At 50.3% G+C, this 20,727-nt stretch overlaps 1 protein-coding gene across 5 annotated transcripts in view; it reads right to left on the bottom strand.

The window, feature by feature from the left end:
• The window catches only part of ARHGAP22 (Rho GTPase activating protein 22), a 135,717-nt gene that overhangs the window by 30,676 nt on the left and 84,314 nt on the right, over window positions 1–20,727 (bottom strand). The window contains exon 1 of one of the 5 annotated variants that reach the window (XM_077878632.1): window positions 1,120–1,377. The exons of the other annotated variants lie outside the window; for them this stretch is intronic. The gene's annotated coding sequence lies outside the window, so the exon portion shown is untranslated. Of the gene's footprint in view, window positions 1–1,119; window positions 1,378–20,727 lie in introns of those variants that run through there. 5 annotated transcript variants of the gene reach the window in all.

Genomic DNA, 20,727 nt, shown 5'->3' with positions numbered 1-20,727 from the left:
CCTTGTGAGAGCCTGCAGCCCCAGGCCAGAGACCAGACAGGAGCAAGTGCTTCCTGAGTGCCTGATACCGGCCTGGGACTCTTCTAGAAGCTGCAGACCCTTAGGTGGACAAGACTGAAGGACACACCAGCCCTCCTAGGACTCTTTCATCTTTGCAAAGACTCTGTGGTCCTATTACTTCCTGCATTTTACAGACGAGGAAAGGGAGGCACAGAGGGATTAGGAACGTGCTTGAACTCAACACGGTTACTACACAGTAGGGCCTGGAATTCCAAGGCCCCCGCTCTGGGCTCTGACCCAGCCCATGCTCTTGTCACCACTCATGGACAAGGAGCCCACATGGGCCAGTCTGACAGCGGTCATGGCAAAGCCCCCAAGGACCTCAGAGCGGAGGGCAGGGCTCTGAGAGCTAGAGCCCAGATGGGCTGTGTCCTCACCGATGGGATGTGTGGCATCCTGGCAGACCAGGAGGCTGGAGAGGCCCGTGTGTCCCAAAGCTCAGGAGCAAGCTTGTGGCGAGCAAGGAGACAAGGAGACAAGCTCGTCAGGAGCCCAGGATGCCTTCTGGAGCCCTCTCTGCACACACAAGCCCTGCTCCTTCAGGCCCGCACAGCCACTGGGCAGCAGGGCTGCAGAGACGGAGGGGAGCGGAGCCGGGGCAGAGCCCAAAGACAGAGAGGCCATGCCGGTGACTCGGTGGCCTGCAGTGGTCACCCCATAGCACAGGGTGGGGGCACTGCCACTGAGGTGGGGAAAGTGGGGAGGGGAAGCCAGATGCCAGCAGGGAGCCTTTCTACAGAAGCTTCTCTGAACCGGTGTCTCAAGATGACTCAGGAGAAAGAGATCTAGGACTCCAAGAATTTGATGTAGTTACTTGCTTATCCTAAATAAATCCTCACTTTTGTACCTCATCTTGACCTCTTGTTTTAAATCCTTTTCCCTTAAGAGAGCCGCTCATGTCCCACATGCTTCATTCAAGTTTCCCACCAAACTTGGACCCATCGCGCCCAGAGCTTGGCAGGAGCGCTCATGTACAGCTGTGCCCCGGCCTAGAGTCCTGCCCCGATGACGCTCCAAGCCGGCTCGTGTGTTTATTTCTGCATAGTTTCATATACCTACCTTCAGCTTTTTAAGAAACAGCCACAACTGATTTCCCAAGTGACGTCACCGTTACATTCCTGCCAGCGCACACCGGAGTTCCAGGAGTTCCACTTCTCGCCAGAATGTCTTCATCTGGTTCTGGTACCAGGGTCACTCTGGCCTCACAGAATAAGCTGGTAACTATTTCCTTCTTTTTATTTTTTGGGAAGAGTTCATGTACAATTGCTATTTATTTCATACTTTAAAAATTTGATAAAATGCAATGGTAACGCCACCTAGACCTGGAGTTTTCTTTGTGGGAAGGTTTTTAATAACAAATCCAATTTCTTTAATATATACATGTGGGCAGCCCCTGGTGGCTCAGCGGTTTAGCGCCACCTTCAGCCCAGGGCCTGATCCTGGAGACCAGGGATCGAGTCCCACGTCGGGTTCCCTGCATGGAGCCTGCTTCTCCCTCTGCCTGTGTCTCTGCCTCTTTCTCTCTCTCTGTGTGTGTCTCTCATGAATAAACAAATAAAATCTTTTAAAAATGTGTGTGTGTGTGTGTGTGTGTGTGTGTGTGTGTATTTCTTCTTGAGTGAGCTTTGGTAGTTTGTGTTTTTCAATTAATTTCTTTCATCTTAGTTGTTACATGTATTGGAAGAAAGTTATCTATAAAACATCCTTATTATCTTTTAAATATCTGAAGAATCTGTAGTAATGTCACCTCTCATTTCTGATGGTAATTGTATCTTCTTCTTTTTTCCCCTCTGATCTGTATTGCAAGAGACTTACCAATTTTTTTTTATCTCAAAAACCTAGCTTCTTGTTTTATAGATTTTATTTAATATGTTTCTGGTTAGCAAATTTTTTAAAAAGATTTTATTTATTTATTCCTAGAGACACACAGAGAGAGAGAGAGGCAGAGACATAGGCAGAGGGAGAAGCAGGATCCATGCAGGGAGCCCGACGTGGGACTCGATCCCGGGTCTCCAGGATCACACCCCTGGCTTCAGGTGGCGCTAAACCGCTGTGCCACTGGGGCTGCCCAGCAAATTTTTAAAGAGATTTTATTTATTTATTTGAGAGAGACAGAGCATACAAGTGAGGGGAAGGGAGCAGAGGGAGAAGCAGACTCCCCCCTGAAAAGGGAGGCCCACTTGAGGCTCAATCATGACCTGACCCCAAGGCAGAGATGCTTAACCAACTGAGCCACCCAGGCGCACCCAGAAAACTTTTAAAGGGCTAGACAGTAAGTATTTTAGGTTGTAAGGCCATATGGTCTCTTCCATAACCACTCACTCTGCTGTTATAGCTAAAAAGCAGCCACAGACAATATGTAAACCAAAGGGCACAGTTGTGTTTGTGTAAAGCTTCATTTCCAAAAAGAGGGAACCAACTACAGGTTGTAGACTGCAAATGTCTATTCTAGTTCACTGATTCCATCTCTAATCTTTAGGACTTTTTCTCATCTGTCTACTTCGGGTTGAATCAGGTCTTCTTTCTCTAGGTGCTTACAGTGATCAGTGCTATACTTGTTCTAAGTAATGCTTACAGAAACCCCCAAATTTTGGTATGTTGTGTAGTATTCATTTTAGTTCAGCTCAAAACATTTTCAATTCAAAATAACTTCCTTTTAGATTTCTTCTTTGACCTATGAGTTATCTGGAAATGTGTTAGTTTCCAAGTTGGGGGAATTTTCCAGAAATCTTTGTTACTGATTTCTAATTTAATTCCACTGTGGTCAGAGAACACATGTATGATTTGAATTTCTTGAGGACTTGGTTTTGCCCCAGAGTATGGTCTGGTAAGTGTTCTTCGAGCATTGTTTCTGAAGAGAAATTTGCAGACCCCTTCATGTTGGTTCCTCTGCATGTAATGTGTCTTTCTTCTTTTTCAGCTCCTGAGCCATCTGATTGTGATGTGCCTCAGTATAGTTTTCTTCATGTTTCTAGTATTTAGGATTCATTGAGCTTCTTAGATTTCTGGGTTTATAGTTTTCATAACATCCGGGAAATCTGGGGCCATTACAGCTTCAAATATATTCTTCTGTCCCCTCTCCCCATTTTGAGCTTCCAAGTATATTAGGCAAACCTGAAGTTATCTGACAGCTCACTGATACTCTTGTTTGTTCTTATTAAATTCTCCTTTCTCCATGTTTTATTTTTGGATAGTGCGGTGGGTAGAACAATAGTCCCCAAAGACACTTCCTCCTAGGCCCCAGGACCTGTGACAGTGGTAGGCTCCATCTTCTCCAGAAGTGAAAGTCCCGCTACCACTTTTAAGGATCTACTACATGTAAAACACTGTGCAAAGTGCTTAACACACGTAGTCACACTTAGTCCTCATGAACACCGTAGGAAGGAGTGTTACTGACCCAGATGAATAAACTGAAGCCCTGAAAAGTTAAATATTTAGCTCACGAGCAAGTGGAAGGGCCAGGATTCAAACCTAGGTTTGTTCAAGTATGCACTCATTCTCTATTTATAATACAAACCCTCCTCTGGAAGCAAAGGGGAATGCAAGGAAGATAAAATAGGTCATTAAGGCAAACTCTAGGATTTTCTACAGCATTCAATTATTTATGCAAACTTTTTTCTCTACTGCTCAGGAAAGAGGTGTATGAGATTTAAAGAAAAAAATCGCAGTAGCCAATTATTTCAGGAAGACATGCATCATAAAAGCTGAGAGTCTCGTGCTCCTGTTTTTGGTTTTCCCGTGTCCTTTTAAAAACAGTCTGTGCAGCCCCTGTGCTTCCATTCCGTCCTGATACATGTCACAGGCCTCTGAGGACTCCCTGAACAGGGCTGAGCCTGACCTGGGTTGTGCCCTCAGCTCCACCAGGGGGAGCCCAGTGCCTTACCCTCCCCAAGTGTCAGTCACACCCCTGGAGGGTGAAGAAAATCTAGGTTGGCTGCTACCTTCTCTGGAGCTTAGTTTAGCACCAGGCCTCTAGCAAGTGCTCTTTAAATGCTCACTTTTATTATCACCTTCAACTAAGTACGACAGAGAGCGGAATTTTCCCACCTCAGCACTACTGATATTTCTTCCTTGTGGTGGTGGTGGGTGGTCTCGTGCAGAGGAGGAGTTTTGCAGCATCCCCCACCGCTTGCCACCGATGCTCACAGCAGACTGTCCCTCCCAGGCTGACCACCAAAAAAATCTCTATAGGTTGCCAAATGTCCCGTGGGGGGCAAAGCTGCCCCCAGTTAAGAATCAGATATGGAGCAACCAAATGTATACCTCCTCTGAGTCTAAATGTCTTTTATGATTCTACACGTGTGTGATGTCCCACAGGCACAGAATGGCCGGTCTGAAAGTCATCACGACCTTGTCCACCATCCCAGCCTCCTCTTGCGCTCCCACCTCAGTGCTGGGCAATCGGGTACCTCAGCAGAGAACTGAGGTCACCTTTTCCCTCCCCTGCTCCCCAGAGTGACCCACACTGTCCTCTGGGGGGTTCATGCAGTCTCAGGACTTTCTGTGCCATCCCCATGCTGTTGACTTCCAAGTTCACTGTCCTCTGCCCTCCAGACTCACTGAACACTGCCCACCCCCACAGCTCTACTGGGATGTCTCCAGCCACCTTCCACTTAGCAAGAACAAAATCCATCTCTGGATCTGCCCCACCCTGCCCTTCTCTGGTCAGGGTGACTCCCTCTTCTAGCTACTCAAGCAGAAACCAGATGCATCCTCAGCTCTGCTCTTTCACATTTCACATCTATTCCTATCAGTAAGTTCCACTGGCTCTTCTGTCAAAAGATACTCAAAATCTGACCACTGTTCACTGTTGGACCTGGTCCCAGCCACCATCCTTCCGGATCTGGATTACTGGCATGGTCTCCAGGCCCCTATGGTCTGTTCTCAATATGGCAGCCACAATGGCCCAGTAAGACCCAAACCAGCTCACACACCTCCCCTCAAAGCAAAATGTGCCCCTGTTAGCAGAGTCCTCGTGAAGATCTTCCAAGCCATTCCCCGCCACTCCCTGCCCTGCCCCAGCCCGCCCTCCCCAGCCCTCCAGCTACTCCTCTAACTTCATGGCTGCTCTCTCCTTAGCTCTCAGCCATTACTCCCATTACTCAAACCACCAGGCACACCCTGGCCTGAAGGTCTTTGCACCAACAGCTCTTGCTGTTGCCTGGGGGAGCTGTTCTCCCAGACACAACCTTGCCTCCTTCAGGTCTGTCCTCAAATGTCACCTTCTTAGGGAATTTGTCCTCATCACCCTATTTAAACGTCATCACCCACTGCAACCCATGCCCCTTCCCAGCCTTAATTTTTCCACAGCACTTTCACAATCCAGTACACATATAATTTATGTGTTTATTATAATTTATGTATATATGTGATGTGTTTATTCATAATGTTTATTTTTGGTCCATCCTCATTTTGTCTATCTTAGCAGCAACTCCAGCACACCGAGCAGTGACCGGCCAGGAAGGGCATGCAGAGAGTCTGTGATGAAGGTTAACTGCAGCAGCAGCAGAACCAACATGATGGATGCACACATAGCGCTCGCACTAAGGTAGGCATGATGTTAATGAATAGATGAGCATCATGTCTGAACACTCATGAACGAAGTGGTAACATTATCTCCATCTTACAGGAAAGGAAACTGAGGTCCAGAGATGTTTAGAAACATGTCCAAGCTGTAAAATCAGTCCCTAGGCAAACTGGTTCCTAACCCTGTCCCCACTAGGTTCAAGGGACTGGCCCCCAGGTGACTCAGCCAGAACCCTTAACCCAGCTTTTCCTGTTCCCAGCTGGGCTTTCTTCCCCTCTGAGTTCCTCAGTTTAAGAAACTCTTTTTGTGCTTGAGTCTCTCTTTCCACCCACGCAAGGGGCTTCAGGGGAGAGGAGGTGACTCCAAAATGCAGTGGATCCTGGCAGGGGTTCCAGGACAGGAACCCCTCTCTCTCAACTTTTCTGTATAAAAACTTTATAATAAAAAGAAAAAAAAGAATAAGTGATATTTATGAAGGCATTTTTTAAACCACTGTAGCACATAGAACTCATTCTAGGACATTCAGGTGAAAAACACTGTCATTCTGATGTAATTAATCAAACACTGTATCAGGCCAGCAATTATGGAAAATTGTTTAAAAAATAAAAGAAGTTACTACTTAAAGGTGACAGTAACTGCAATATATGACCTGTCCCTGGGCCTTCCGTCTTTCTACTAGGAGCCCAGGGGAGTGGGGAGCCCCAGGGAAGCCCCAGGTGATGGATTCCCAGGGGTGAAGGCCCAGTAAGAGAGTATGGCTATCTGAGGCAGTGTGGTCCAATGGAAATATAATGCAAGCTACACATATATTTTTATTTTATTTATTTATTTTTTAATATTTTATTTTATTTGCTGCACGTATAATTTTAAGTGTTTTGGTAGCTACATTTAAAAAGTATAAATAAAAAATAAAAAGTATAAAGAGACAAGTATTATACAAATTATTTTGTATAACAAATTTTTCCAACACAACCAAAATAGTACCATTTATTTCAACCTATAATTGATAATTTTAATATATTTTTTATACCAGGTCTTCAAAATCTAGTGTATATTTTGTACTAACACCACATCCAGGCTAGCCCATTTCAAGTGCTCAGTAGCCATATGTGTTAGTGGTTACAGGCCAGTCTCCAAGCTGGGGCAGGAGGGGAGAGGGAGAACCTCCACCCCCAGACCTGTGGAGACTGTGGGGGTCAGGGGTGCAATGAGCCAGGCCCCGGAGCCAGCTGGCCTGGTCTTCAGGGGCTGCGTCCCTGCGCCTCCCTGACAGCCCACACCAGGCTGAAGCCAACCCCTGTCCAAGCCGCCCCTCCACTCCATCCTCTGTCTCCACTCATTTCTCTTGACCTGGTTGGAGTCACCGAACGAATGCCACATGCCCTTCAAGGGTTAGTCACCCCTGGCCTAGTGTCTCTACAGACTGCCCACTTACCCCTGGGCTGACGCCTGTTCCTCTTTAGACGCCTGGCGGGGCAGAAGGGCTTGGTGCAGCGGGCAGGGGTGTGGGGCAGGGGAGCAGCATGCAGGGGCTGTGGCTGCTGCGTGGGCCCCTGGGCAGGGCCCTTTCGTCTCCTTTGGGGAACTTCTGCACTTGTCAGTGACCCAAAGCCAGGACTGTTGGGGGCGGGGCAAGGAGGCCAGAGGCCTTCCCTCCCCCCCAACCGTGGGGCCCTCCCACCTCCCTGCAGGGGCCCAGGGGCTGCAGGGTTTCCCAGGGGGGAAATCCTGCTGCAAGTGCCCTGCACCAGCCACCTTGCGCGTTCCCACCCACAGCTCAGCAAGTGCCTACCCACCTGCCTGCAGCCTCCCGTTGGCTCTATCCAGTCCCCCAGTTCCCTAGGGCCCCAGATCACCCACCAACTCTGGGCCTCAGGGTCCTCTCCAAGTGGAGACCTGGAGGACCCACCTCGGGGGGTTGGTGGGAATTCCATGAACATCAGCACTTACTGGCCATAGAATCTTTCAGACTCACCAAAATGAGGCCAATAACCGGATCTACCTGGTGAAGTTCTGGTGGGAACTGACGGAGACGAGGAAGCCGGAAGCTGGGCAGGCCACCTGCACAGGCTGTGGAAGGCACCATAATCCTTGCCTTAGACAGGGAAGTCAGGGCCCCCAGGTCTTCCAGTGGCCCAGGGCCACCCAACTGGCACAATCAGGACTTGACTTTAGCTGTTTGGTGGGACTCTTTCCATGAGATTAGCTGTCATTCTTATGGGTGTCTCCACTATCCTTGAGAAAGAGAGCTGGAGACAGCCCCCTTACCAACCTGGCTAGCTCTCCTGCATCACCCATTCCTTCCAGGAGAGGTGTCAGGTTATTTCCTAAAGCTCCGGGGCGGGCAACGGGCTCTATACACTGGTGAGCTGTTATGCTGGTGCTGCTGGTGGTGCCATCTGTTTATGTGCTCATCTCTCCCTCCCCATTTGTCCATCCGTCCATCCATCCATCCATCCATCCATCCATCCATCCATCCCTTCAACAAAGAAAAGCAGCCAATTAAGAACAAAGCACATCTGCTTAAAACTCTTCAGAGGGCCTACTGTTCTTGGAATAAAATCTAACTCTCCTGGGATCTTGGGGTCCCAGGTTCCCTGACCACATATCCTCCCACTTGCCCACCCTTCCAGCAATCAGTCATTTGGGTTCCCTTTCTCTTCTTCAGAGTCACCCTCTTCTGCTAGTGTGTACTTAGGGGCACTCAGGATGTCTTTCTCCCAGTTCCCTGTGGGGCCAGCTCCCTTGCACCTTCACATCTCAGCACCAATGTCAACTACGGAAGCACTCCCCTTCCCCACATGGGAACCTCTGCCAAATAACTGTCCCTTCCGCCCAATTACAATCCTACTTTTTTTCTATAGAGTTTATCACACTGGGAAATTAGCTTATTTATGTGTATACTTGTTTATTGTGTCTCTGCTAAAGGATGCAAGTTTCATAGAAGCAGAGCATTCCTCCCTTGGTCTGGCCAGTATCCCCAAAGACTTGTCCAGTGTCTGGAAAAGGGTGGGAGTTCAATGAACAGCAGTGGTCACTGTGGGGACACATGGAAAGCTCCGTGGAAGTGACAAGCAATCTCTCTTAGTACAACATCCAAGTTTTATTGGGTCTTTACAATATTCTGGGCCTGGTTTCTGCAAACTGCATAGTGGAGCTCATTATTTTAGCTTTACAATGACCCTAGGTGGTACAAGTATGAGAGCCACTTTGCAGATGAGAAAACAGAGGATGAGTAATTTGTCTGAGGTCACATGGCTAACCAGGTACCACTTCCCAATGGCTCTGGTCAACAAGGAGAAATCGCCTGCTAACTGGTCCCCTAGAGTTTTGGCCACTCATACCCCACTCTTGTGGGTGAAGGATCTGAACCCAGGCAGTCAGGCTGCCTGTGTCCTGGCTCCATTCCTGTGGTGGCAGCATCTGAGAGAGCCCCCAGTGAACCCTGCTCATTCCTGTGGTGGCAGCATCTGAGAGAGCCCCCCAGTGAACCCTGCTTCCTGGCGTCACACCCTCTGGAACATGGGCTGAACCTAGTAACTTGCTTCCAATGAATAGAAATGGCAAAAGGTGACAGATGCCACCTCTGAGATTAGGTTCCAAAGAGACTGAGGTTTGTGTCTTATGTGTCCTAGATGGCAGCAGCCCTCAGCCAGGGGATGAAAGGAGGCTGACAACCCACTTCTCCATTTCTAGAAAGCCTTTTTATTGTCATAAATTTGAGAGAAAAAGGAGACAAGGGAAGGTAGTGTCTACTCAGCCTCCCTGCTCTGCTCCATCACCAGGGCAGCCCAGCCTGCCTGCCACAGGCCCAGTGAGCCTCAGTTCTGGCACCACCTATCACTGAAGTGATGCTGGCCCGGGGGGCTGGGAGGGGTGGAGGGCAGACCATCAGGTGTCCCAGTGACTAGAGGAAAGACTCAGGTCCCCATGGATCTTTGAGGGCTCTCTTGACTCTGTTTCTCCAAGGAAAAACCTTACGAGGCACTTGACAACATTTAACATCCATTTTGATGGGCATTTTATATTAAATAAAAATAGATGGAGCCTTCTTCAACATGAATATACCAAAGCCAACACTGTGTGTTCAGTGGAGATAACAGCAGCATTGCTATCAAGGCCAGAGACAATACAAGCATGCCCACCATCTTCACTATTACTTAACATTTTCCTGGAAGTCTTAGGCAGTGCAATTAGATTGGAGGAAGAACCTACAGCAATCAAAGCTGGAGGCAAGGGTACAGTGTTATTATTATTGCTATCATTATTTAAATATGTGGAAAACCAAAGTCAAGGAACTGAAAATGATTGCAAGCAATAAGAGAATTCAGTAAGGTGGCCAGACACAGAATTAATATACAGAGACCACAAGCTATTTATAAATTAGAAGAAAGAGAAATACCATCATGTAAGTAGGAAAACCCACATAATAGAATACCAATTCACCTTAATTTCGTCTACATGTTTAACACGAGAAAATACTCACAGCAAAAAAATTTAGAAAAGAAAGAAAAAGAAAATACAGCATTTCTTTTTAAGTTAAACAAGTTGATTCTAAAGTTTATAACAAAAACAGCAAATGCATTTTGGAAAAAAAAATGAAGTGAGACCAATTTATTAAAATGGAATCGAGGATCCAGCTACAAAACTAAAACCAGCAAGGTCCCTCAGTACATAAACAGAGAAAGACTCAAATACGCACTGGAGTTTGGAAACAAGAGTTATTTCAAGTGGGCGAGGACAAGACATTATTTTTTTTTAAGATTTTTATTTATTTATTCATTCATGAGAGACACAGAGAGACAGGCAGAGACATAGGCTGAGGGAGGAGAAGCAGGTTCCATGCAGGAGTCCAATTCAGAACTGGATTCCAGAACCCCGGGATCACATCCTGAGCCGAAGGCAGACACTCAATCACTGAGTCACCCAGGCGTCCCAACAAGACATTATTTAGTAAATGGATGAGAGACAAAGGGATAGCCACCTGGAGAAAAATGATGGAGTTGGATCCTTATATTACACCTTATAACAAAATAAAAATTCCCCATGGATCAAAGGTTTAAAGATGAAGCATGAAACCACAGAAGTACCAGGATCAACCGTGGGAGGAATTTCATATAAGCTCCAAATTGGGGAAGGCCTTACGAGAGAGACCACAGAAAATTTTCACTCCACAGAACTTAAAAATATTTGCATGGCAAAGAAAAGACAAATGACAAAAGGAGGTGAAAGGGATAGGCAGTCATCAAATGTGATGCTCTGTGGGTGTTGAAAACCATGAGGATGTGCTTAATCCCCAGATCTGGAATGTTCTCTGCTAGATACTGTTAGGTGAAAAATGCAATCATATGTGACCATTTTTGGACAGGAAAGAGGTTGGGGGGGGGGAAGGAGTATGGAAGAGATATTTATTTGTTTGAATATATGCAACGTATCTCTAGAAGGAACGGGAAGATGACTCCATTGGGAGTAGTGGCTTTTCTGGAGAGGGAAGCAGGTGACACAGAGACACTGGCTTTCTGCCCTCTGAAATTTGGATGATGTTACCTATTCTAAAAACTAAGTGGCAAGAGAATTTATTTTTTAACTTTTAAAAATGACAGTAGAATTTAATATAAAGTGACAAGTAAAAAAAGCCTCATATCACCTGTGGGCTATGGAGGTAATGAGGTGTGGGCTGCAGGCTGTCCTTCAGCAGGGAATCGGCCTAGGTGGGCCTACTGGCACCTGGGAGTCACTCAGAACAGGGTGGGGGGACAGTGAGAGTTTGGGGGTAGAGGAGGGAGGGGACCAGCTCACCAAGGGATGGAAGGGGGTGCAGCTGGAGGTACCAAGCTGAGGGGGCCCCTTACCATGTTGGTAGAAGTGAATTTTTGTATCTCTTTGGGGAGTTTGACAATATCTATACAAAATTTTAAATTTTGCTAGGGGCTAGCAATCCCTTCCTTCCAGGGAATTTACTCTGCGGGTAAATTCACTCATGTGGATAAGGAGGCAGCAAGAATAAACTGGGGACAACTTAACAGTCCATTAAGTTACATAAATAATATATTATAATTAAATAAATTATGTATCCCCAAAAAGAAGGTAGCAGGACACGTGATAGGGGATAATACATTACTACGGATAAAGCACAAAACAGTAGCCAAGTATACTGCTATCTGTGAGTCACACACGCACACGGGCATGGTTGTGCGAGCCCATTTCTGGAAGGACAAGTAGGATGCGGAGGCCTGGGCTTGTCAGGAGAGGAGGCAAGAGCTCAGGCACAAAGAGGCTCACTTCTCCCTAAGGACCCTTTCAAGTGTACGCGTGCAGGTATTGCTACATGCACAGATTACGTTCTTGAATAAAGATTGCTAAGGAAGGTGTCACTTCCCTGTTTGGTCCTGGAGAAGTTAGACCTGTCTGCACTTTGAGTACTTTTTTTTTTTTTTTAAAGATTTTATCTTTAATCTTTACACTCAATGTGGGGCTCCAACCCATAATTCCAAGACCTAGAGCCATGTGGCTCCACCAACTGAGCCACCCAGGCGCCCCTTGAGTACTTTTAATTTAGGGAAATGCCCCAAATATCCTCCAAATGGTTTGAGCTCCAACTTCCCCTCTTGTCAGCCTACCCCACAGCAGAGGTTCATTTCCCAAAACCAGCATCCCCTGGGAAACCTTTTGTGGTTCTGGGGATGTTGGGGCTTTTAGGGAATCCATACTGACCTTGCCCCAGGCAGCACCCAGGGGAGAATCCGGACTGTGACTTTCCTCACAGGGACAATTGCAGGGCTGAAGGAAGAATGCAGGGCTGGAAATGCGCCTGGCCATCAGGCCTCTCCCTTCCCTGGTGAGGATCCCACACCTTGGCCTCTCTCCTCTGCCTTCAGGATGTGTCCCAGCTCACTGCTTCCCACTGCGGCTCCTCTGTGGTCAGCTGAGTGTGCCTTTTCAGGCCAGCCAGTAGGCACCCCCCATCTCGCCGGCCACTAGGGCACTCAGCCGGACTTCTTGTTTCTGGGATATACGAGTTGCTTCATGCCTCACTAACTTTGTACATGCTGCTCTCTCTTCTTGGGACACCTTTCCACTGTGCCCATTTGGTAAACTCCTACTCATTCATCAAGACCATCTCAAATACTTCCATTTCTTCATCTTCCTTAACTGTTCCCCCGGCCCACTCCCAGTTTTCCATATCACATTCTCCCTTCCACAAGTATATATTAAAGGTCTACCATGGGGGCGCCCAGGTGGCTTAGTGGTTTAGCGCCGCCTTCGGCGCAGGACCTGATTCTGGAGACCCGAGATCGAGTCCCACGTCGGGCTTCCTGCGTGGAGCCTGCTTCTCCCTCTGCCTGTGTCTCTGCCTCTCTCTCTCTCTCTCTCTCTCTGTCTCTCATGAATAAATAAATAAAATCTTAAAAAAGAAAGAAGAAAAAAGAAAAAAGAAAAAAGCTTAGGAAAGATTCCAGAGGTCTGGGGGGTGGGGACTGTGACCACAGTTTGAGAACCATGTCCGCAGGGCCGCCTGCCACCAATACCTCAGGCCTACCTGGCTTTGGTCTCCTGATCACCGTAGGGCAGCCAGGTCTGAGCAGTCAGGCTGCACGGCCAGGCCTGGAAAACACCACTGATGGTGAGGCCACGGCCCCCTGACCCCTACCCCCACTTAAAAATAACTTTTGTGGAGGAAAACAAACAAACAAACAAGTGAAAAATAGCAATGTATTAAAATAGAGCATGCTAATTGGCAGAGGAAGAGCAGGTTCTGCACTTCTCAAGGGAGGAGAACTGTGAGCGAAGAGGGGCGGGCCCGACACAGGATGGAACAATGTGATTTATGCCGAGCGACATGGAGGGAATAATGGCTTAATTCATTATTCTAGGAATAGACGCGGGCATTAACATTTATGAAGCGCCTCCTCAGTCCAACGTCCCCACAAACCCTGGGAGTCAAGTTATCCGAGGTGTGCGTGTGCCGGACAGGACCACCATGTTGGGGGGAGCAGGGGGGAGCAGGGCCCATGCTGCCCAGGCTGCCAAGGGCTTGTGGCTGCCCAACAGGATGATGCAGGAGAAGCCCAGGCCAGGGGTCAAGGCTCCCAAGCCCCGTGACCCACATGTGGTGGCAGCTTGATGCGCATCCAGAAGCCCCTCAGGCCACCCCCAGCCTGGGTCCCATCCTCCTGGGCTCCTCTCTAGGCCTCTTGGGGTATGAGCTGCACCCTCCTGGGCTCCCTTCTAGGCTTTTCAGGGTATGAACTGCACTCGTACTTCTCCTACCCCTGACGGAGCATTTTGCTCTGGGTAGGTGCATCAACACTCTGTTAAACAAGTGAATAAAGCACTGTGGGCTTTGAGGCATTGTTATTAACTGCAGGAAATGGGAGTCTTTGCTGGTCTACATTGCTACTGAGTGTCGCCCCACTCACCCCACTGTCTTAGCCAGGCCTCCTCTAAACCGAAGCCCAAACAAGGGCTCTTGCGTGCATGGGGTGGGGGGCTTGGTGGGAGGTTGGGAGTTAACCCAGGGAGAGGGACAGGGCAGGAGCCGGCAAGTGGACAGAGCCCAGGAGGACTGGGAGGGAGCAGCTGCTGCTCTGGAGTCCTGGGGGCTCCAGCCTGCTGTCCTGGCGGAGTGCCACCTCGGGAACGCCCAGCCCAAGGGTGAAGGGGAGCGCTAGCCATCAGCATTACCTACCCACTGGGGGTGGGGGGCGGGCATTTTAACTTCCCCCCTCCCCCACCCCACTCTGAAGACCAGGGCCTGGGGAAGCACTGGGAGGGAGGCTCCTCCTCTCAAAGGGGCCACAGATGCTTGGGGAGACCCTACTGTGTCAGCTCTGTGCTTGGCACAGGGGAAGTGCAGAGTGCTGAACAAGACAGGCGAGGCCCCATCCTCCTGGGCCTTATTCCAAGGGTGGAAGGAACACAGGACAAGGAAGCAAACAAAGGAAGAAGGCAAGCTCAAGTGGGGTGACTGAGGCAAGATGGGGTGTGGTTGCTACTTAAGCAGGGGATCAGTAAAGGCCTGCCTGAGGGGGGACCCTTGAGTCAAGCACTAAGTGACTAGAGGGATTGGTTTTCCTGCCCTGATCTGGTCCAGGCACAGAGGGTTGGGGGTGGGCAGCAATTGCAAAAGCCCTGGGGTAGGAAGAGTCCTGAGGTCTTCTGTGTGGCTCAATGCACCCAGGAAGGGGTGAGTCAGTCAGAAAGTGGGTAGGAGGTTGTGGCAGGTATCCAGGGTGGAGATGCAATGATGCGGGCCAGGCAGGGAAGGGGGCAGGGGGTGACCAGCGCCTGGGTTCGGGATCTGTCTTGGTGTTGGTAGCGATTCAGAGGAAGATCAGAACAAGGATCAATTTCCAGGCCCTGGGCCCAATGCTGGTAAGAGGAGTGGGTGTCCCATGTCCTACCACACCCTGCTCACTGTCTCCAGAAACTGCACACTTTAGACAAAATTTAATAAATCAAATCACTTTGTGATTGTAAGCACCAATTTTAAAAATGCCAGTGGCTCCCTTCTCATCCCCTTCCCAACTGAACTCCACCTGGGCTCAAGCCCAGCTGCTTGAAGAGCATGGACTGTGGAGGGAAGTCTGCCTGCTTCTCAGCAGTTAGCTCTGGGACCTCATGCTCCCAGGCTGGCATCAGGGGGAAGGACTGGGGTACAGGGCAGGGCTGAGTGTCACTCAAGGGCCCGGGCCAGATTCTTCCCACTGACACCAGGGGGTGGCGGTCAGCCCACAGCTGTGTCTCCATCTCACCTCTTAACAGTTCTTACTTGTCCCTAGATTGGAGGCAGCCCTTCTGAGCTGGTGTTTGAGAACTGCCGCCCTGAAAGACATTTTCGGATTGATCACGGCACAGCCTGAAAATCCTGCCAGGCAGCCTGCTAGGAACTGGGAACACAGATATTAAGCCCTGGTCCTCAGGGAGCTAAGGTCAGCCACAGACTGGGAAGCAATCCAGGAAGACAAATTAACAACAAGGACGTCGGTTCCCTACTCCAGAATCTGGGAGGAGACCGACGTGAGGGGTGGAAGCTCCTCCCGGCCTCTCTGCTCTTTATTATGGAGGTCATCAGCCCCTTCCCTTGTTCAGCATCATAACACCCCTACCTCACAGGCACTCTCCCAGGTGGGGAGGTGGGGGGAAGGGAGGAAGCTTGCAGGCTGCTCCTCGCCTCCAGCAGCCTGGAGCAGCAAGCAGAACTCCCAGGGTAACCATTTCCTCGCCTCCCAGACAAGTTGGGATTCCTGGCCAAGGCCAGCGGGCACAGAGGGGCAGGTCTGGAAGGCTGCCTGGAGGCGGCTGGGGGCAAATGTAGCCACAGGCCTGTAACCAGTTCCGCTGGCTGGGGAGGAGGGCTGAGTGCAGAGGTAGGCTCAGGGAAAGGGACCTGCCAGGGGCACAGAGGTGCGGGGCCTGTGGGCTCCACAACCGTGTTCTACCCACCCAAACCCTCACACTCGCCCCAACCTCCTAGGTCCTTTCTGTGGGCTCTAGCCACTCACACAGACATTTGTTGAGCCACAAAATCTATGTTGGGCACATGAGGAAGTACCTTGGTTTTGTATGGACAGCATGGATCTCTCACTGGCATTCTTTTCCTTTGCCCCAGCCAGATGTGGGTCCACCTCCAGCAGGTGTGTGGGACCTCAATGCTTCCACTGATGTTTTCCCCACACTCTTTTCACCCAAATTCTTCTCTTAGGAAAAAAGTACAGTTTTTATAAGCTGCCTCCCTCCTGGTGGCCACGTATAGACAACCAGATGAGTAAGACGTCTTGCAAGGACGGAAGCTAAATGTGTTCTCTGTTAACCAGCACAACTCCCCGGTCCAGATCCTAGAAGCTGCCATTCACATGGCAGTCTAAGAGCATGGAACCCTTGGAAGGCAGCCACTCATCTTACAGTTTTAATGAATGGCACCCCTGGAGGATGACATTCACATTATTATTATATTATTCACACAGTCTAATAAGTGTGTGGCATCCTTCTCCCCCTCCAGGTAGCCACTCTCATTGTAGTCTAAATGAAAGGTGCCCTCTGGTGACACCAATTCACATGATCATTTATGTGAATCCCCACCCACCCTGCCACCAATCTTGGAGTTGCTTGACACAGTGGGCTATATGTTCTCACGTTTAAGCCTTAGGCCAACCCTGGGGAACTACTTCTCTTTCCACTTTCTACAGAAAAAAATGCCCCAAAGTTCCCCAGTCAGAGAGCCAGAGCTGAGATTTTATGCCTTGTTTACCTGGTGTCCAGTCCTTTCCCTCTCAGCAGACTTGGAAGGCTTAAGGGGCCAAAACCTCAGCTCCTCCACCCTCTCAGGGCTTCCTGCCCCACGCAGTCTCCCACAGTATGCCCCACATTAGGCCTTATGGATCCTGTTTTACTGATAGGGAAACTGAGCTATGGAAATGCCAAGCTCCGCAGGAGCCCATGAATGATGGGGGTCTTCCTGTCTCAGAGGGAGGGCATCCTGCCTTCTATAGGATGGTAGGATTCCAGTTCAGCTACCAGGGCTCCAACACCATTCACACCCAAGTGGGTATCATTCTTCATGTGGTGTTGCTTCGCAAGAATCCAGACCATCCCCAAGGTTGTGAGTCTCTCACCTAGTCCTCACCCCAGGATTGCACTGCCAGGGCTCTTGTCAAGAGTCACACGTTGGGCTGCAGATGTGTATAATGACCCCATCACTGGTCAGAGTGGCCCAGTGTCCTTCATGGCCAACTGTTACTAGGCTTGTCAGGGACCTGCCAAGGACATTAAAAACCTTCCATGGGAGCCTGGACATCGGTCTTGGCTGACACAGCAGCTCAATGAGGGAGGTAATGGGTCCCGGCCTGCCAGGCCTTCTGGGCAGTGAGTGGGTCCCTCCAGCAACCACCAGACACACAGCAGGTCTGCTGCAGGCTCTTGGCCTCGGGCACAGCTTGGACAGCCAAGCTGCCTCCTTTTGGAGGAATGTCTGACTTTCTATGCAACACATGGTTAGGTGCCAGTGGGGAAAGACAAACACTAAGAAGTCATCTTAGTGACCAGACGGGGAGCCCAGCCATACCCATGTCTGGAAGGGGACACAGGAAGATCAGGCTAGAATATCACTATGCAGCTGGCAGCTCTGTGAGGGAGGGCCTCGAGGTTAAATGTCTGGGAACAGCTGCCCAGTGCATGGCCTGTTGGCAAGGCTATGGGGGTTCAACACGAGAAAACACTTGACCCCGTTCAGCTCCTCCCAGGTACCACAAAACACATTGCTAATAGGACCCCTGCTAACATGCTGAGGGCAGAGTAGTATTCCTGAGAATGCACTGTGGGTGCTGCTGAGGTGGGGGCAGAGAAGCAGCTGATGAGGTCCACAGCAGGTCCTGCACACCCCCAGGTGTGCACCTGGGCCCTGGGCCTCCGTCCCCCAACTAGATCACATGCCCCCCTATTAGCATGTCAGTACCTGCAGATGCCAAAACACCAGGGCGCTGATTCTGGACAAAAGCGTTACCTCCCGGGGCCCTCCCTGATGACGACCCCTGACTCTTCACTCTCATCTGACCACCCAACTCTACCTGAAAAAGCCTGCGTGTGGCCTGGTGACAGGGTTGACCAGACCTGGGCTGGTGGGGGGTGCCCACTGTGAGGAGCCCGCTGTCATTTACCAGGAGCTGAACACTGGCCTGCACTCCCCTGGCCAGGGCAGCCTGGCCCAGGGCCTGTTCCAGGCCGGCGTGGTGGACCAGAGTCCTACTGGACCCCTGCAAGACCCCAGGGGCCTTGCCTGGGAGTACCCAGGATGGGGACAGTCCCAGAACCCCCATCAGTGGGGCAGTGAGGTGCCCCCCAGCAGGGCCCAGACAGGAGGCGAGCACAGCAGAGCTTTGTTCCAACCTCTGCCATCGATCGCCATGCAGACGGTCTGTGAATGGCACTGTTGTGGTATTTTAAGAAGATTCTACAAATAGCACTAACTCAGAATGGGCCTCAGAGCCAGCTCATGAATGTGGGAGTGGTGAGGGCGGCCTGGCCTGGGACTCAAGGAGGACAATGAGGCCTCACAGGGGAGGTAGGACAGGATGTTGGGTGACCCTGGCCTTTCCCGGGGCTCCGTGGCCTCATTTCCCCCAGACGCACCCTGCCCCTGCCCCCATCACCCAATTCTGATGGGTGGCTTCCTGGGCATTTATTGGGAAGGATCAGTTTCCCACCCTTTCTGAATAAAAGGAGGGGATGCGACATCCTTCTGGCACCTGCTACTCTGGGATCTCTAAGCTCAGATGATGTTCTGGGGGTCACAGAGGAGGGAGGGCACAGGAGGGAAGGATGTCCTTAGATTTGCATCACAAATCACTTTATCAGGTAGCCAGAGAAACATCAAAGATTCATCATCCTAGCAGCCAAGGACAATTAACTGGTATCTTTTCAGAAGAGTCCATTCTCAAGGCTTAAAAGATAGCTAAAGAAAGAGAAAATGAACAGGGATTTGGGGGCCGTTCGAAGTGAGGTTCCAACTTTAGTGTGACCAGTGACATTGAGTCACTCACCTCTCAGAGTCTCGATTCCTAAGACTGACAGTACTGGATCCCCCTCGCTGGGAAGGTAGGAAAATCGGAAGCACTGCCTGCGCTACACTCGGCACAGAGGCACGCAACAAGTGTGAGCCTCACTTCCTCCCCAAATCAAAGGCCAAATATCTAATGGATCAGGGCATTCCACACATAAGACGGTTCTGCACGACGGCTGAGAAACCTGGCAGGCATAAGGGAACCCCCTTGACTCTGAATCTATAAAGACATCAGATCAGGCCTGTGGAGTCAGTACAAATGAGCAAGGCAGAGCAGCAGAGAGCCCCAGGGCCTGCGGCAACATAGAGAGGCTCAGAGCTAAGCCCCTGGGTCCCTCCTGGTACTTGGGACCTGTTGATGCAACACAGCAAGGATCACTGGCAAGTGCCCTGACCCAACGCCCCCAACCCTGCAGCACATTCTGAGCAGGCGCCACGGCCACGGCCAGGCCACGGCCAGAGGCTGACCGGGCATCCAGCTGGAAGAGGTAGCACGAAACGGTGGCCCCCCACACCTACCAGCTGCATCTGCCCAACCCTCAACGGTACCTGGAGTACCTTGTCTGTCCTGCCTCTTCCTTCCGTTATACACCCAAGTATGGAGGTGCCATATGTGCTCTGCCACAGGCCAGCACAGCTCTGCACACAGAACCTGCCCTCGATCCAAAGGCACTAAACTAGATTGAAGTTAGAAGGTCTTGTTCAAAGCCAAGAACACAGGGGACCCCCGACTCAAGGGCCCACTGACATGCTGTGCGGCCCCAGGCAGGTCACTTCCTCTCTTTCAGGCTTTTTAAAAAACTCATCTGGAAAAGGAGAAGGTTTGGTTGGTGATCTCTGAGGACCCTCTGCTCACCCCTCAGAGTCCCTATGTTGTGTCTCTAAGTACTGATGATGTGACCATTGGTCCTGAATGGTGGGTGTTTTCCTTAACCCTCCCCTGGGAGGCCTGCACTTGGGGAGAGCTTGCTTATTCCCCACGCTGAATTGGGACAAGGTAGGTAGTGGCTTGCCCATAGGCAGGTGGCCATCGCCATGGCCCTGAGGCCTCGCCAAGTTAGAAGGTGCTGGTATTTCCACAGTCCCTTCTGTGACAGGGGAAGGCACTATTTGGTGCTGGTAGGTACTCATCCCATACAGGTCCTCTTCCTATACAACCAGGGAGGGATAGCGGGTGAGGCGCTATGCATCAGGGAGGGAGAGCGGGTGAGGCGCTGCCCATCTAGTTGGGGGACCGAGGCCCAGGGCCCAGGTGCATGCCTAGGGGTGTGCAGGTCCACATGGGAGAGTCGGGACTTGATAGCAGGGTGCCTGGACCCTAAGATCACACCTGCTGCACCCATACTTTGTACCCCAACCTATCAGGGGCTCACACGCTGCCCCAGTGAGCAATGTGCCCTGGAAGGGTGGCAGAGACCTCTCTCCATTTGACTGTCCTAACCAGTAAATGAAGGAAAATGACCTCATCTTAAAGATCTTTCCTTGCTCCCAAGTTCAGGGTCTCTCTTCCCCAAAAGTAGTTGATGGACACTGACTGAGTGGTGTCCAAAATCCTGAATGAAGGGACCAGGGCTAATCAGAA

The sequence above is a fragment of the Canis aureus genome, chromosome 29 (assembly GCF_053574225.1).
Source record: "Canis aureus isolate CA01 chromosome 29, VMU_Caureus_v.1.0, whole genome shotgun sequence".
In the NCBI taxonomy this organism is placed as follows: Eukaryota; Metazoa; Chordata; class Mammalia; order Carnivora; family Canidae; genus Canis; species Canis aureus.
This window is presented reverse-complemented; position numbering and strand designations above follow the sequence as displayed.